The sequence below is a fragment of the Polyodon spathula genome, chromosome 6, assembly GCF_017654505.1.
Source record: "Polyodon spathula isolate WHYD16114869_AA chromosome 6, ASM1765450v1, whole genome shotgun sequence".
NCBI classification, from domain to species: domain Eukaryota; kingdom Metazoa; phylum Chordata; class Actinopteri; order Acipenseriformes; family Polyodontidae; genus Polyodon; species Polyodon spathula.
In genome coordinates, this window is record NC_054539.1 from 64,631,229 (window position 1) to 64,649,926 (window position 18,698).

Consider the following 18,698-nt stretch of genomic DNA (forward strand, 5'->3'; position numbering starts at 1 on the left):
GTACATTCATTTTTAGCTGTATAATTACAGAGATGTGATTTCACAGCATACTGCAATAACCTAAAGAGCCATTACCTTTTAATTTAGTCAAGGTTATAATAAGGTATAGTGATCTGTGAAATGGGTCCCTGAAGACATTGGATTTATTAAGATTCTTTTAGTATACAGTAACCTTTATGTGTATGTTGGTCTTTATGTTTAAATTTAACAAACTTTCATTTCCCTGTGCAAGGTCCTTTAATGGGGCACTTTTATTATCAACACAGGTTTGAATCCTTTATAGTTCCAGCACTGTCCTTCCAGCAGGGGGTTACAGTCCAGTCTTACTGGAGTATCCAAACTCTGGACTTATGCACAGAGTGCCATCTTATGATACCTTTCAATACCTATTATATACAGTTGAAGTAACTACAACCTGGCTAGTAGTTCCTAGACTTAAAATGTGAGTTCTCCCAATCAGGATACCTCCCTCCGTGAGCCCCAAACTCTCAGCATTTGCTGTTCAAATAGGGAATCTCTGTCCTTATTGGCAATTAGCCTTTAACAGGAGTTTTTCGTGGCATGATACCTTGGTTAATTGATCTGTGATTTATCTGAAACATTCCTAACACCTGTGCAACCAATTTTCATGCTTCACCTTTCACTAAAAGGCCAATTCTTAGAGCAGGGGTGGCCTCAACCAATTAAACTTCCATCCAGACCCTGGCATAGTTAATTATCCCATTGTACTTGTGAAACCTGGAGTGGAATGGCCCTCCAGGACCATGATTGGACACCCCTGTCTTAGAATTTTTGTCACAGTCGGTCAATTGCAACAAACTTGTAGATTTAGTATGGAGCTGCGTACTAAGTTGCAGGCTAGCTCGTCCGGTACTATCTCAAGATCACCCAGCTGAATACTGACTTAGTACCAATTGCATGCAAAAAGATGAGGAACAAAGCTGGGAACAAGCTGATCCCCAGCTTTAGTACGGAGCTCAGGATTAAGCTCTTTATTGTAGAGTGTGACCAAACAGGAACTGAAGGGGACTCAAGGTCTGAAAGAGTGATTTGTTCCAACTAGTTATGTTTTAAGAGTGTGTTATTTTTCGTTGCAAGATCCATAGAAATCTGACATTTTAATTGTTTTTTGTTTGTTTTTTTCACTTTTTTGAACTTAAGAAAATGATGCATGGAATTCTATTTACACACAAAAGTAAATACTAAAGCTGAATTGCATAAGAATATTTTCCCCTTCTTTTAAACCAAATTCACATGTATAATTTTTTTTTTTAAAACACCAAAATTAATGAAGCTGCATTAGAGGATAAACAAAACTTGTACTAGTCCTCATTATTTAATTCACACAAAAAACAAATGCTTTTATTTATATGATCAATGTAAATTGAATCAGAAATGCTAATTACATATTTCAGATATACTTATAAAATATTAATTTCAATAGATTGATCCATTTGTTGCAAACTCCCCCCCCCCCGAGAATTTGAATAGTTCAGTTTCATAGTAGTTGTCAATACATTATTGGATTTTTCATATTTGTTCCAGTTAGTATGGCACCACAAGTATTAGTCTACAGAAATTGCTAGACTAACTTAGTATTGTGTTTTAGTAGAGGACAAAAGCAATTACTATGGGTTTGTTGCAATTGAGACACATTTTAATACACAGCTGGAGACTTGAGCAGATTAGTTTGTTGGAATTGGTATTAACTTGCCTACTAATTTAGTACCGTCCTCGGTACTAACCACGGGATCAACACCAGTTAGTACACTCCCTTTAGTTCTCTGAAGTTGACCCAAGGAGACTAAAGCTCTTCACACAATTCAAATTTTAACCAAACGAGAACATCTTGCTTCTTATGTTCACTGATGTTTTTAGTACGACTGAAGCAGCCATTTTTAACACACAGTTAACTAAGTAATGACCTTTGCTGTCTGGATCTAATGGAACCCTCAGGGAGTTGGGTTCAAACACACTCAGGGTTAATGAATACTTTTAAATTCATTGAAAAGGTGTTAACCATTAGCCAGTTTGACCTTGCAGTAGCAAAACGCATCACCACAAGGGGCCCTGAATATTTTATTATTTTCTTTGTGGAAATATTCCTGGCCTACTCCATGGAAGTGAACAGACCTTGGGGGTTAATCTAAGAGTCTAAGCAGACAAGAAAACGGTTGTAAACAAATGCTGTAATATGTCTTGCCTTTTTCTCCATCTGTAGGCACAGTGACTGTACAGAACAACCAATCGCATTGCAGACATACCCTCATCCTTGCGGACAGGCACAGCATTCGATCGGTGAAGACACTGTCATGTGGCTGAAAGAACAGAAACTCAGCTGAAGGGGTGTTACTCAAACACGGTTTCCTTTCAGTAGCAGTTCCATTTATGCATGTAGTATGTTTACATTTTCTCATCTGTTAAAGGCTTAGTTTTCAAATGATTTTCCTCAATAACAAAGTTATTTTATGTCTATATGAAATGATATCTATATACCTAAAATGTACTCTTGAGGCCTGATTTTCAAAGCTGGGTACTTATGTTTAATAAAGCTCCATTTTTAATAAATCTCTGGAAGTACCTGAACAAAATAAAGCTTTACAAGTATTTTGAAATACAAAAGCAATGCAGATTTATACTAAATTGATTTGAGTAAATGTACTAAAGTCCCCTTTTTGAAAAGCAGGCCCTACGGTATGCACGGATTTCACGTACTACTGAAGCAGTCTTTTTCTCTTTTTGCTGTACTGATCTGTGGCCCTGTTTTTTTTTATGGGTAAATGGTTTTGAGTTCTGATTTCAGTGTTGCCAAAACATAGATCACATAGAAGAGTACACTGAAGAGGCACTGAAGATCTATGCACTGAAGATGATGCACTGAAGATCTATGCACAAATGCCCAAACCAACGTTAGAATGAATTCCAAGCAAAATTGATAGCACTTTAAGAAATCTGATCATTTGGATGAAGCGATCCCTTAACTGATGGGAATGCTCACTAGAAACCTGCATCCTTTGACTGCTATTCTGTGCAATTTATGTTCCAGAGGGGTTCCTACTGTACATGTGTTTTACTTTAGTAACTGCTGTTTAGCCCGGTGGTTATCTCACTAGCTGATAAATTATAATGACCACCCTGTAGTCAGGTTTGAAAATCGGTCTTTAAAAAGGATGTCTGCACTACATAATATTGGATTATCGTGCGTGATATAAGTTTTAATTGGATCAGAAGTATTGTGGCTAAAGTAAGCTTTATTTTGAATCAAACTATTTCCCCAAAGGTATAGAAGTAGTTTTGAATGTTAAAAAAATCAAAACAAAACAGTATGTATTTATGATTCTACAGAAAAAAAGGGATGAACCAGGCTCAAATAACAGTTGATTGCTTTAACGATGATGGATAAAAAAAAAAAGAAAGGTTCATGTTGGTGTTTCTTCGAAACAAAGTTTAGGTTTTGAATTAAAATAATTAGAAGAAAGCAATCTGAAATGTTAGTGTTACAGCTTATAAAATGTGCTCAGGGACATAATTGTTACTGAAACCTGTAGCACTAGTTTTATGTCATACAGCGGTTTCAGAAAGTTTGGAAAGGTTACAAAAATAATTAGGAAATGTTTGTGAGTTCACGGTGCAAAGAGAAAGTTTATTGTTGGTTGTGGATGTGACATTTTTAAAGAAACAGCTTTGGTATGTTTTGGGATTGTTCAAAAACAACCTGGTTGTTGAGTATAAATGGGAGGTGTTACACAGTAAGTTAATACATTGATGAGAGAGGTATGTTAATGGGGTTGGTATGTATTTATTGCATTTGAAATACACTGTAATATTTTGTGTGTGTTTTTATTATTATTATTAATGTTGCCTGTAAAACCAAAAAATTTTTATTTCTTGAAAGAAATTGTTTTAAGTGGGGAGTGGGGGTCACTGATGTTTATTGAAATTGCAGTATATATATATTCACACAATATGATGTAAAAGTTGCATGTGTCTTTTCCTAAAAAAAAAAAGTTATAGAAAGCACGGAGTAAAGGAACTTAAACCAACCTGCCTTGAGGTAATTGCCTTAGCTACTGTCCCAGTGTGAGGGTCTTGGAGTTTTTAAGCTATGTTATTGTAAATTTAAAAAAAGCTATACATGGAGAGGACTCTGTCCCATGTGCCGACTGTGGGGTGTGAAAAGTGAATTGTAAAACCTACAATTCAAATGCTGTTGTAAAATTTGGTTTAGAATATAAGATTGTGTGTGTTTGTATGTGCCAAATTATTTCTTCACAGTTAGCAATTGCTGTGTTTTGTTTAGGTTTCCTCTATTTTTAAAGTTTATTTTATTTACAATAACCGGTATAGTTGAAGACCTACTTGAAACTGGTTTGTTACTGAGTGAAATAAATACATATATGTTCAAGGAGACATAAAAGGATACAATTACGTACAGTTGTCTAGGTTCAGCAACACGGGTGTCTGACCGGAAGCACATATCTAATCTTGTCAAACTGTGTAATATAATGTACAACACTTGTAATATTTCACAGCTGCTACTGATGATCATATCGAGTGGTTTGTAGAAGAGTGTGTGTTGTATTTCTGAACATCATGCAAAATGTATGAATCCCCTGAGGTTTATTTTAAATAATGTTTTGGTGCTGGATGCCACTGCTTGATTCATTTAATAATCCTGATTTGATGTCACTGGATAACTGTTTCATAAATTAATAAAATGTGAAATAAAAAAGAAAGATAGAAAAAACACCCAGTGCATTACCTATTGTGAATTTCTTGATTTCAATTTTATTTCTTCTTTTCTTTCCTGGAAAGCAGGTAGAAATAAGACTCGCTGTCTGTAAAGCTGGAGAAACAAAACAAATTAAAAAAGCAGTTAATGCAAAAAGTTATTTTTATTTTTACATTTAAGTTTAGGACAAGGTGCAAGTGCAGTGAAAAGTGCAAATAAGTGCAGGCGTTTCTGTCACAACCGTGACTACCCTCACTGTTCACTTTCTTTGTAATAAATGATGTTGGTCACATGTGTAAAGCATCCATTCATTCCATGTTACTTGCCTATTAGGGGGTTATGTGAAGTTTTAATTCATGCATAAATACATGCCTTATACATGTGATCATCATTTGTTACAAAAGAACATGAACTAACAGGGCTGAATTCAAAATGAATTACTTCAGAACTCAACAGAAGTGCATACGATATCCAGGTGTTTTCCATCTTCCTCACTGTGCGTGGGGGCAAGATGCGCTTGCTTCCTTTACCAGTCAGATTTACCACTGTTCCACTGGTTTGGAACATCTTAATTATTTCCCTAATAGTTCCTTAAGACTGAGATGTACGTAAAAAAGTAGAATGTTAATGCAGTTTTAATTTTGTTTGATTTTATTTATAAGCATCTTTAGGGGTGCCAATAATTTTGACACCTATTTTTTTGAGAAGCAAAAAATATATATTACTTGTTAAAAATAAACGTTTTTTCTCTGAGCAATTGTATTAGTATAAATGAATATGGTTTTCCCATATTTTTGAGCATAAAATATAGCTCATTACCAGTGTTCTTTATTTTATACAGCCATTTTTGCTCATTGCTTATCTTTATCAAGGGTGCCAATAATTGTGTGTGTGTGTGTGTCTATTAAATATATATATTATACATTTAATAGAGAAAAGTGTGAGTTACTGCACGCAGGCAATAAAAATGTCCATTATAAATACCATATGGGAGATGAAGGAATCTATGAAAAAGACCTAGGAGTTTTTGTTGACTCAGAATTGTAAATTTGGTTGCTTTTCTGGAAGGACAACCCGCCCATAACCAATACGTCGTCATCAAGTGCATAAAAGCTCTGTGTACTATTCATTCTCATCGCTTCTTTTTGTTTCGGCTGCTTAGTCAAGCGCTGGGAGGCCGAAACGGGAGTGACGGCTTAGAGCCTGGAGGAAGGGCTGCCCTGAGCCATGGATTCCCTGAGGTTTCCCCCTAAAAAAAATTTAAAATATGTGAGTAGGGGTTTTTACCTTACCTGAGTGCTGAGTGGTCAAAATCCAGGGCTGGGGAGTGCAAGGGAGCCTGATCACTTGCATTGGCTGCCTTACCACACTGCTGCTTCCTTGCATATCAGTCTCACGTACTGCACTGAAAGCTATTGAGCCACCATGAAAAAACTCAGTTTTCTGCGTGGTGCCAATAGGCAGCGAACAAAAGCCAGGACTGGCTCCCTCTCTCCAAATGAGAAGCAGAGGCCTCCTTTTATATCAGGTGGCTGGGCGCTGATTGATCGTTAATCAACCTAATCAACTAATCAACCCCAGCCACCTGAACATAATAAACCCAGGCAGGTAGGGGAAGTTAACCCCATCCCTGCCAATTTAAAGGGCAGAGCTTTGCTCTGCCACAGCTAGTTTTTGTTCTAACAGGGACTGCAGCTTGGTATTGCAGGGAGGCCTGCAAAAAATGTATTGCAATAATTAAGCCTCTGAGAATAGCATGGACCATTTTCTCTGGAATGCACAGTTTGGCAATGTATCTGAGGTCATAGTTAAACATGGTGCCTGTCAAGCTGAAAGATAGCTGTTAACCCTTTATGGTGTCAGGCATGTTTTAAGCATTGTGTCTTTACAAATGTCAAGTGTTAACGTGCAGTATATGGAGTGACCACTAGATGGTAGTGTACAGTGTTTTGGATAGCCTCTTTATGTGGTCCCGTTTGATAGAGTTTCAGTTGTGTTCCTGAATCGCTTAAGATGGCTGCACTTGCTCCAAAATAAAAGTGTGTGGATTATTCGGTCAAGATATAACATTAAGTTAAATCCAGTGAAAGTTACAATGGAAGAAAGTAAAAGCTGGCAAAAGTGAATTCTGCCCTAGTAACTGTAAGTCAAACAATAACTGTGAATATAGTAATTGTTACAGCTGTGTATAATGGTATTTAAAACAAGATTCATTTATCTGGCTTTTTACATAGCCACCCTTTCTCTGGTCCTGCTGCAGTCGGATACAGTATTTACAAACAGTTTTATTACCATTTCTCTTTCTGTCTCAACGCATTTTGAATTAGTATCCTGCAAATTATATATACAAGAGAATGTGATGATGGGGGGAATCAGTTAAACTGAAACACAGTGAACAAAAATACATCCTTGGCTTTACTATGCAGCAGTCCTTGATGGATAAAGGAGAACACTGTGAATATATGCCAGTATTTTTGGTACCTGATGTATATAGCCTTTGATATGACCCATTCATTAGAGTAATGTTACACACATAGTGATCCTTGCTAAACACATATTCAAGGAAGAAAGCTAATTACAATGCTGCATCAAAAGCAACATCTGATAAAGCACAACATTCTAACTGCCAGGACTGAAAGGAGAAGTCTGGTGTACAGTGGCTGCCAGCATTCAGAGCAGGTTAATCCTCCTGGAATCCAAAATAGTCACCATGGTTACCTCTGCCACTTGGTCCCATGGGACTCATTAAAAGGAGGTTGGTACAAAATCAAGGCAGCATGCATGCTTACCATGTAGAGCGTTACAGACAGAGACAGACAGACACGAGGTTTTGACAAATCAGCGCCCGCTGACCTTTAAGTAACAACAATGTAATAGATTATCACATTCCCCACCCAATCAGAGTCCTGTACAGCCGCATGGGGTTCACGTGAACAGCACCGGGTGATCCCTGTGTAGACTGATCCAGTGCCAAGTCCCAGCATCTTGCCGCATGGTGCCTGCAATCAAGTTCCACAAATCAACTGTTCCAGAATGCAATACAGCCACAGACAAAGCTCAGCTGTCTGCACCTGCCGCTACGATATTATATGAGGGCCTCTAGTGGTTGCAAACAGTAAGTTTAATCTTGTTTTTCTCACAAATCTGTAGTAATCAACCATATTCAGAAAGTGATTATATTTTGGTAAATATGGCTAATAGACCCCATAAACATCTACCAAATAAAAATACTAAGGGCTAGATGTACTAAAGTGTTGCGTCTGTCGCAATCATTGCAAACCAGTCAGGAGTGTAGTGTGAAATGTACTAAACCAACGCAATGCAGTTAGCATCATTGTAACAAATGCTTTGCAGCTGCAGTTCTTATTTGTGCTTTAGCCTTAAATGAATATGTAATTCTGGATGTTCCTACAGAAACTCACAAAAACAGGGTGCAAATATTGTACTAAAGCTGCAGGCAATTGCGACACTTACAATTGCATCAATTTGATAAGAACTTTTAAAAGCATGTTTTAAACAGTGCAATTGTTGCTGGCATTTCCTAGTCTGCTTTTTCTTGTGTGTTGCCAGCTGTTCTCAATGTATTTTTGAGACCAACACCCAAGTACCTAATTTTTATTAGTCAGGGTGTACTTACAAGCCTTGAAAACAAAATTTCTAGGGCATTTCTGTTTTTCCCAGAGTGCTGGTAGCAATAGACTGTGCACACCTGCCACTAACCCCTCCAGCTCATTCTCAACATCTGTATAGGACCATGATCTATTATGTGTTAATTGTCTAGGCTACTAAGTAGACCAAGTTAAAAATAATAACAAAAAATTTAAAAAAAACTAAAATAATTTATTTTCAATTTTAAATAATCTTTTATTCGCATTATACACCAAAGTGTAGCAGCATGGTTTATTTAGTGTTACCAGTAGCTAAAGCCACCAGTCCTGGGCGCATGGAGTTCCGGGTTTTGTGCTGTCCCTTGGCGACAGCTCTGGAACATGTTAGCTGTCTAATAATAACAAATAAGAACAATTATATACAAAACAACAAACATTCACCATATTTTTCATCACTGGTTCTCTCAAGGGTTTGAAGGAACAGATTGCATCTCTCCATTCCCTTTCATGCCGTCACACATAACCCCTTGGTAAACAAATGCAGCCGCCCCTCCAGTCCGCGACTTCCCTTCCGGGTCAATGAGTTAATGCATCAGCGTTCCGCCCCCTTCCTAGCTGGCAGACTTCCCTTGAACCCTGGGAAAGAACTGTTGGACCAGCCCGTCCATGGTACTGTGTTCTCGCTGCTTAGCGCCCTCACAGGTTGAGAGGGAGATTTACTACCAAGAATCATTGTTTTTCTGTCACAGTAGCCTACCCAAAACACATTAGTGTTATTCCAGTGCAATGATTTGTATTTAAAATACATATATTTAAAATGTGTGTGTGATTTTATTGTATTGTTTTTAAAAACCAGACACCTCCTTATGCCGGACAAACATGTCCGGTTTAGTTAGGGGCAAAGATGGACAAATGGAAAGCATCATTTTAGTATTCTGAACCCCACTTTGCGGGCTGCAGATAACCAGATAACTAAAATGCAACAATCACATATTTAACAATGTTTTTGTTTACCATGTTCAATAGTTCATCCATGACTTTTTGTCATGTGCTTACTGTTTTTCTAAACTTTTTTGACTATTTGCAAAAGAGATTTGAAAAAACTGATAAACGTCGGTGTATATATATTGATATGCCACATATATTAATATATATATATATATATATATATATATATATATATATATATATATATATATATATATATATATATATATATATATATATATATATATATATATATATATATATATATATATATATATATATATATATAATATATATATATATATATATATATATTATATATATAATATATAATAGTCAGATGGCCACTTTGCCATGTTGTTGTGAAGAAAATCTTTCCTGCAGTGCAGAACAGAGGCACTATATAATAAACCATGTCTGTACAATTGTGTGGTTTATTATGTGTCAGATTCCATTGTCAAGGTTAAAAAAAAACATCCATAAAGTTAAATTATAAGATATTAAAGAGCAGCCTGGTAGGGGTGTGAAATATGTGCGTTATATGGACATTATATGAACTAACGTGTCATTATATTAACTCATGTGTCCTTCTTGTTCAGATTCATTTTGTACAATGTTATTTTTTAGTTAGAAAGCATCGGTGTGGCCTCAGTAGAGCTGTAAAGTCATGTGTACCCCAAGTGATAAATATCACATAGAAGAAATGTGCAGACAACCTCTCTACTGAGGCCATAAGGGCACTTCAAGCTTCTGCCATTTAAAAAAAAAACATGTGATTCTAAACAATTCAAATACATTAATAATGCCTTCAAACAACACAGCCTGGAAAGTTGCTTCCACAACATATGCTTTAGTCCACTTTTTACAACATTTTACAACATTTTCAATTTGACAACATGGCCCATACATTGACTCTTTGAATAATTGCTATATAAATGCAACCAGAGCAAAATTAATTCAACAGTAGAAAAATTACATTATAGCAGTCTGACACTGAAAATGAGATTAGTTCCATTCATTTTATCATTATAACGTAACAGAAACCCAGGTTTCTAATGCAAGATCTCTTGAGTTCTGTGGCGATACAGCTGTCTAGACCAGAATTTGCTATCTGAATGTAGCTAGGTTCAGTGGCTAGCTATGTGCTCAGTGAACTGTGTTAAAGACTATATTCTGAAGTGCAGCTTTACACAGCAGTTAATGAATTTCTACTCCTCAGCCAGTGAGTAGTTTTTTGTTTTGTTTGGTTTAAGCCAAACTCTGGTGCATCATTGACAGTTTCCAAATAAGTTGTAATATCAGACTGTAGTATGCCTTTTTTAGAGGGAAACATATTCCACATAAAAGCTGAAAAGTAATCTGTCGTAATCTGCAACTAACCAGAAAGTAGAGTACAGTAAGACATTTCCATGCAGGTCTGAAGAGAGAGCTCTGACTATACAGTGCCATTTGTTTTCAGTTTAATTGTTTTATGTTCCTTTTTTGGAAGCCGACACTACATCTTACAGTGCTTATCCTTTATAACGCTATAGTGGGGAGCCAAAGTTAAAAGACTGTGCTATTTCTGTTCTGCCTTATAACGAGTATTAAAGGGCTACTGTAATGGCATTATGAAGCAAAAGGGAGCCACGACCCTACCGTGCTATAACCGATTCTGCACTATAACGAGGCGCGTTATAACGGGTGAGCACTGTATGTATTTTAAAGGGTTAAAGATTATCTTATGCAAAAAAGCAACCAACTTCTCTGAACAAGAACATCACACGACCATACCAAAAACACAACAGATTTACACATTACAAAGCTTGACTTGTTGACCGAGTTTGTCTACAAAATAAAAAAAGAACCGATGGACAGATAATGAACGAAGCACAATAAGAGTTTTTTTAAGGTATGTATTTATCAAAGTGCCATTCAAAAGACATTTTAAAAATGTGCACAATTGAATGTGACATCTAAATATAATATTTAACTTATATATGCAACTGTGGCCATGATGTACTAACATACACCAACACACTCTTCCAGCTTTGTGAAGTGTTAATTCCCTAAAGGTTAGTGAGCCTGTGGTGTTTCCAGTTCAGCACAGCGAGGAGCATCAATTAATGATGTTGTTTAATAGAAGACAAGACATGACAAACATATGCACACTCACTCACTCGCACGCACACATACATACACAATGGCCTGTTTGGAAGAATGTAGACTCATTCCATTTATTTATTTATTTTTTTTACAGAGCTTTAACTTCAAAATCTATAAAACTGCACAAAAATACTATACATGATTGTGACAGAAATATAATGAGTTCTAGTTGGAAATCTCCCTCCCGACCTGTGAAGGTGCTAAGTAGCAAGAGGGGAAGTCTTTGGACGAGCTGGCCTGACAGTTCATTTCCAGGGTCGGGAAGTCGGTCAGTCTGGAAGAAGGCGAGATTCCATTGCAGGAACGTATTGACCCTGAAGGTAAACGAGGTAGCAGCTGTAAGCAATAAAAGCAGCTGCAATAGTTTACCAAGTGATCATGTGTGATAGCACAAAGGGGCCGGAGAATTGTTAATCTTTTCCTTCACTTGGTTTTTATTGAGAGACTGGAAGGACCGTGAGAGACACAGAGAGTTGTGTGTAAAGAGAGATATTCATGAGTGTTTGTTTTGTTTGTATGTTAGTAACTGTCTGTGTTTTTGAACCACCAGATGGCTAACACGAATCCAGAGCTGTCGCCTTGGGCCAGCACAAAACCGGATCACCATTCCAAAACGGGTTACTGTTTCCTTCTCTATGATTATTTCTGCACTGCATCACCTCTGCACCTGTTCATAATCAGCAGCCACTTTGCCACAGTGATGGTAAATTGTGATATTACAAATTGTTTTCAGCATAGACACATTATTAAAAAATAACCTTCTGGTGTTGGTGTTGTGAATCATTAACCTACCAAGAGATTTTTTATTTTTAATTAAAATGTAAGGAATAAATCTACTGTTGATTTTTCAGTCCCAGCAGAGGAAAACAATGATTGCAGAAACTTTTTTAAGGGTTAAGAGCCGTGCTGCTTTACAGGATACCACTGCGGCTCTATAAAGACTATATTTTAGGAGAGATGTCCACAAGTCTACTGTGTACAGTCGCTACCTATGTACTATAAACCTCAAAAGGTGTAGGGGTGGAGTGGGTGTCCATGTCTTCTGATCAGCTTTTAGCTGCTAATCTGAGAGACGGGTGCTGCTTTAAGATTGTTCCCTTGTTCTGTTCCCTCTTGGTTTGTTTTTGATTTTTGATCATGTTCAATTCCTCCCCGAAGGCAAGATTTTCATAGAGCGCAGAATTAAGATAGGAATTTCTGATTAAGCTCTTGGTTTAGAGGGGTTCAAGTGATTTTTTCTACACTTCACATCAACGGGTAGTGAAACATCCCCCAGCTCTTCAGAGTATAACTGCTCTTAATTATAATTCCTGTATCTTGTGTTTGACTTTACTCTTATATGCATCTGTATTCACGTTTTTTTTATAATTGCTCTTATTGAAATCATTTTCATCCTTTCATCATACTTACTACATGCTCATACTGGATTTTTATATGTAAAGACCTGTTTTAGTCTGGTGCTGATTACGGGGCAATCTTTTGTCTGAACTGAAAACAAAGGACATTACCACAAAAGAAAGCAATAAGGTAAACAAGCCTTTATACAGAATAACATTATTTCTGTTCTGTTTCTGAGGGGTTGGACTTAGTGAAACTTGTGGTTTGGAATCTTGTGGCTTGGCTTTGTTTGGTTGCTTAAAGGACTGTATTTGTCTTTCATGTGGAATTTTGGAGGTTTTAATGGGGAGCAAATTATGACCTGATGTGAAGTTTTGAGTTGGCCAAACTATTGAATTTTGTCAAGCAACTCAACCTCTAATAAAAGCTAGCAAATGGTTACAAGAGATAATTTTTGTTCTCCCTCATTCCTTTACAGAGAATGGGCCATTGTCCTTCCCACTGGAAAGGCATCATCCCTGACGTTCTAAAAATAACTGCTGGCTTGGTGTGTGCTGGATCCATCTTGTGGCTTCCTGCTGCAGCTCTTCTGTTAATGAAAAATCACTTTTTAATGCAAAAGAACTGGTGTTCTTTAACTGTGCAGCTAAAATGCACATCACAGTAATACTGTGTGCAGATAACAGTACCACAAGCTAATGTCATTTGATAATGCAAGTTACAATAACACTATGTAACACAATTTTTGTTCCTGGGTAGTAAATGTTATTTCTTAATTGCTTATGCCTCAAAAGTATAGAAAATGTCTATTATTCCCCACAAACTCTGTTTTTGTGACCAGGACAGTGATATTTCAAAATATCATTATTTCCAATGGGAAAACGGGCAAATGTGTCAAGTTTTTTTTGTTCAAGTCAGAAAAAAACAACATAAGAATCCAAATTAATATGTATTTATACTAAAGTAATACAATAATGAATACAAAAGATTGTAGAAGTGAGTAGTTTTTCGAGATTTACGATTATACTGTAAATATAAAATCGTGATAGCTGGTACAGTAGATGGTCACTGACTATTTGAAATGAAAGATGTAAAATGAAACATTTAATACATTCAGTAAGATTGGCTTCTCTGAAGTTCGGTGCCCATGGGGTGTTGACTAAGGAAGCTCATTGGTTATACATTATTATGAACGTAGTTTGATATTAAGGAAAGTGTTCTTCATAGATGGTTTCTTTAGCAGTAATCTAGGAAAGGTTTATAAATGACAAACTTTATTTGAAATATAAAAACATCCTCTGGACCTTTGTGAATAGGGCCCATTGCTTCTAGTGGTATATGAGCTCTGGTGAGATCACATTCAAATCATATATACGTGTGAGGTCTAGTATTTCATACATAATTAACCACTGCTGGTGTAACAGACACTTTTTTAAAATGTGGTTTCAAATTTTGCTTTTTTCCATAATCTCAGCGATACTTTGCCCCCTGTCTGACCCTAATTAAAATGTGTGCACTCCTGTGGTATTATACTAGATGTCAGGTTGCTAGTTGGCAGGATTATTATCAGCTGACTCTTTGTCAGACACTGCTGTCGTTCCCTCTGATTGCCCTTTGCTGTGCAATGTGAGTGGAAGCTCAGATGAAGAGACATCTGCCACCTGTGCACCAGAGCAGACAAACCCGTCAGTTTGATTATATTGCATTGAACAAATGACTTGCAGAGAATAGTTTACACAATCATTAACTACAAACCAAAAAAATATATAAATCGTTTTTACTCAAAAGAGCCTATATATATATATATATATATAGATAGATAGATAGATAGATATATATATATATATAGATATATATATAGATAGATATATAGATAGATAGATAGATAGATAGATAGATAGATAGATAGATAGATAGATAGATAGATAGATAGATAGATAGATAGATAGATAGATAGATAGATAGATAGACTTCAGTGAGTTGCAGGAAAATAATTCTATCTAGGGTTTCTGTGATGTCATATATTACAAGACCAAAGGTCAAGTAATTTATAAACTGTCACAGAATTCCAAGATTGAATTTTTTCCTGTAACTCACTGAAGAGGCCCATCTATTATGTTTTATAATACATACTAATATTAAAGAAGACAAGGTTGTTTTTTTTAAACATAGTGTTTCAGTGCTGTACAGATGTTCTGTGTTGTTATTCGTTAGTGCTTCAGCTTTATTCGATTGATTGCCTTTACCTTGTTTTAATTTCCAGTTCCTCTCCAGTTTCGATACGAATGTACCAGCTTTACATCATTTTTTTTTTATGTATTCTCATTTTGTTGATCATTAATGAACACTTCTGTACTATGGGTGTTGTCGAATGAGTGAAAACGAGACATTTTGTGTTTGAATTGAAAGTGATGGTCTTGAGGAGTACTTCACAAAAGACTAGATCAAGATCTGTAGTTAGCAAAGACATGGAACTCCAGGTTTGTGTCTGCAGCTGGAGCAAGGCGACAATGGTCAGGGAAGCAAACCATAACAGCACCCCTGTCATAGACGTGAGGAGGACTTGCATGGATACAGCTAGTGATGAACCTAATGATCCTTGTGAAACCAGTCAGACAAACCAACCTAAGAAAGAAAAGAACCTCAACGGGCACAAGCCTGGAGTTAAATGGCCAAGAGCTTGTAGGAAAATTACATGGGACACAATAAACACGGATCTCTGTTTTGCATTGGAATGGTTACGTGGAAAAGTTGAAAAGAAGTTGGATAAATTGGGAAATATCATCTATGCATATGGAAGCGAGAGGTTTGGAGTTGAGAAAAGGAAGGAAAAAGTACAAACTATTCCTGGAAAGTCTAAACGGCAGCAGGAGATTGAACGCTTAGATAGAGACAGCTGAGGAAGTAATGGAGAAGAGCAGAACAAAGTCAGAAGGAGGCACTCAATCTGTTACAAAGGGTTATAAAAGATAAGCTTGCAACATTGTGCAGAGCTGAGCACCTACAGAAATGCTACAAAAAAAAGGACCATACAAGAACTAACTTTTATAAAGATCCATTCAAATTTGTAAAGCAGTTATTCACCAGTAAGAAAAATGGCACACTAAAAGCATCTAAATTTGAGCTGGAGAGATATTTGGAGGAAACAGACACAGATTAAAAAAGGCAAGAGCCTATGGCAGTTCCTTCAGACATTCCACCTATCAATCCACCAGAATACCAAATGGAGGACTGTGCATCTAACGTAGAGCAAGCTGTGAAAAAAGCAAGGGCGTCATCAACTCCAGGGCCTAATGGAGTTCCGTACAGAGTGTACAAGAGTGCCCCTGGTGTTCTACGAATCCTGTGGAAATTGATGAAAGATTTTCTTCAGCATTATTGCTCAGAGATTGTCAACTTACCTATTAAAGAACTGCTTCATTGTCACTTCAGTACAAAAAGCGGGCATTCCAGGTTTCCCAGGATGCTTAGAACACATCGGTGTGATCAGGCAACAAATTCAATCAGCTAAAAAGGAAAGGAATGAGCTCGACATTCCTGGATTTGGCTAATGCATATGGTTCAGTGGACTGTGAACTTCTTTGGGCAGCATTTGATTTTTTCAGCGTACCGATGACAATAACAAATTTAGTGAAAGCCTACTTTGGAGATTTGCAATTTAGTTTTTAAACTTCAGAATTCAGCACTACATGGCAATTAAGAGAAGTTGGAATAATGGCAGGATGCACCATTTCTTCACTGGCATTTACCATGGCAATGGAAGTAATTATTAGGGCATCGAAATGGGTAGTGGGAGGAGAGCGCTTTGCTTGTGGAAGGTTACTACCACCAATTTGAGCATACATGGAAGGCACACATAACATGATCAATAAGTTCCCACCAGTTCCGTCAAAGCATTACACACAAAAGACAACATTCCTCCGTCCAGGAGAGCAGCCACCAAGAAAAGGTGTTAAAACCAAGCCTCACCCAAGACAACTGGAAGCTGCTAGAGACTGGAAACTGCTGGCAGATGTTAGTCAACGGCTAATTTTTCCACCCAAGATTGCCACCACTAACCTTTGACCAGATATTGTCTTGTGATCTGAACCAGCATGTCTTGTTCACCTGGTAGAGTTAACAGTGCCATGGAAGGATACTGTAGATAAGGCATATGAGAGGAATAAACTGTTATGCTCAAGTACGCTGGGCTGAGTTGAGTGGGGGACGGAGGTCAATGATGCTGGGACACCAGAATCACCGTCAAGCCCTCTTGAGGTGTTGTGGGCTAGTCGACCAAATACCAAGGATGGAAGGTGCCCACTTGAAGACCCCAGAGATGTACCCTACTTAGCTCAATCCAGACAGTTGTCATGCTGATGCGCTGGGGAAACAACACTGTGGTTGATCCCTGGAGCCAGCATTGCAGCCATTGTGTGTGCTAATGCACTGGGGAGGCAAAATAAGCTGATCCCTGGAGCCAGCATTACACTTCAGCCATCAATACTAGGCAGAAGGATATCTACATCATCAGATGGAAGGAAACACAAATGGATGGAGATGCAGATGGATCACATTAGCTTACTGTAAAGCAACGTCTTGGTTGGTGCTTATCTTGGCGAGAGCTGAGTTCAAATCAGAATGAAGTTTTGGGTATACGGTTATTGTGAAAAGAGCTTTAAAACAGACTTTAAAGTTTTAAGTGTAAAAAGTTGTCAGGATGTTACAATGAAAAGGAAAATTACAGGTACATTATTTAAACAGTTGTAGCAAAATATGGGGATGTGCAAAGTTATATTTTAACCCTGCTACTTTTTTTCTGTAAATTTAGTAATCTGCAATTATTTTATTATTTTCTCCTAATTTGGCATATCCACTTATTTTTAGGCTCAGCTCACCACTACCACCTGACACTGACTTGGGAGTGGTGAAGATGAACACATGCTGTCCTCCAAAGCGTATGCTGTCAGCTGACTGCTTTTTTTCTCACTGCAGAATCCATGCAGCCACCTCAGAGATACAGCTTTGGAGGACAATGAAGATCTGTGCAGCTTATAGGCAAGCCCGCAGGTGCCTGGCCAGACTATAGGGGTTGCTGGTGTGTGTTGAGCCATGGACACCCTAAGTCTTCCCTCCCCCATCTCTAATTGTGTGGCGCCCCCTGGGAACTCCCGTCTACGGTCAGCATTAGAATAGCCTGGAGTTGAACCGGTGACCTTCAGGCAACAGGGCATATCCTGCACTCCACTCGGATTGCCTTTACAAGATGCGCCACTCGGGAGCCCCCTTTTCTACTTACTCTTTAATGTCACTATCTGCATAGCATACCTCTGCATGTCATATGTTCAGAATTTCCCATGGGATGGCATAAATAATGTATGACAGGCATTTTATACTAATAGAAGGCACTTAAATGATGGTTTAGACCAGGTCTGTAGTGTCTAATCTTGTTATATCAAAGTAATAAGGAATGATGTACATTCTATAAAGAAATGCATGTTATTATAAGCTAGTATCTACTCAGTGGACAATACAAGCCTCTATAAATTATTGCCAGTGTCCTTTATCCCAATCTTACTCTCTGTCAATATGTTATTTGTTGGGTAATTCAGTTGTTTTTCTACATGTGTATATCTGTGTAATGGACCTTCCTTTTCTGGACTGTACTCCTATTTAAACCTTCCCTCTTAATACCGTGGGGTCTTGTGTTAACTTTATCAATGGTTCTTGTATTTTGTACATTTCAGTAACATTTAGTTTGTTAATGTCAAAGCATGATAAGCTATGGTAAAAACATTGGCAACATTATCACATTTACTGTGCTAAAGTTTTATAAGAGGATGCAGCAGCATCTCAGAATCAAAGATGTTTTGGTAAAAAGCCTTTTCCTCAAGAAGAGAAACATCTTG

The 18,698-nt window shown here is 37.4% G+C and overlaps 1 protein-coding gene across 4 annotated transcripts in view; it reads left to right on the forward strand.

The window, feature by feature from the left end:
- Nucleotides 1-4,742, forward strand: part of LOC121317468 (dystrobrevin beta-like) — a 90,563-nt gene extending 85,821 nt beyond the window's left edge. For all 4 annotated transcript variants that reach the window (XM_041253425.1, XM_041253424.1, XM_041253427.1 and 1 more), the window contains one exon: nt 2,222-4,742. The gene's annotated coding sequence lies outside the window, so the exon portion shown is untranslated. The remainder of the gene's footprint in view (nt 1-2,221) is intronic.
- The last annotated feature ends 13,956 nt before the right edge of the window (nt 4,743-18,698 follow it).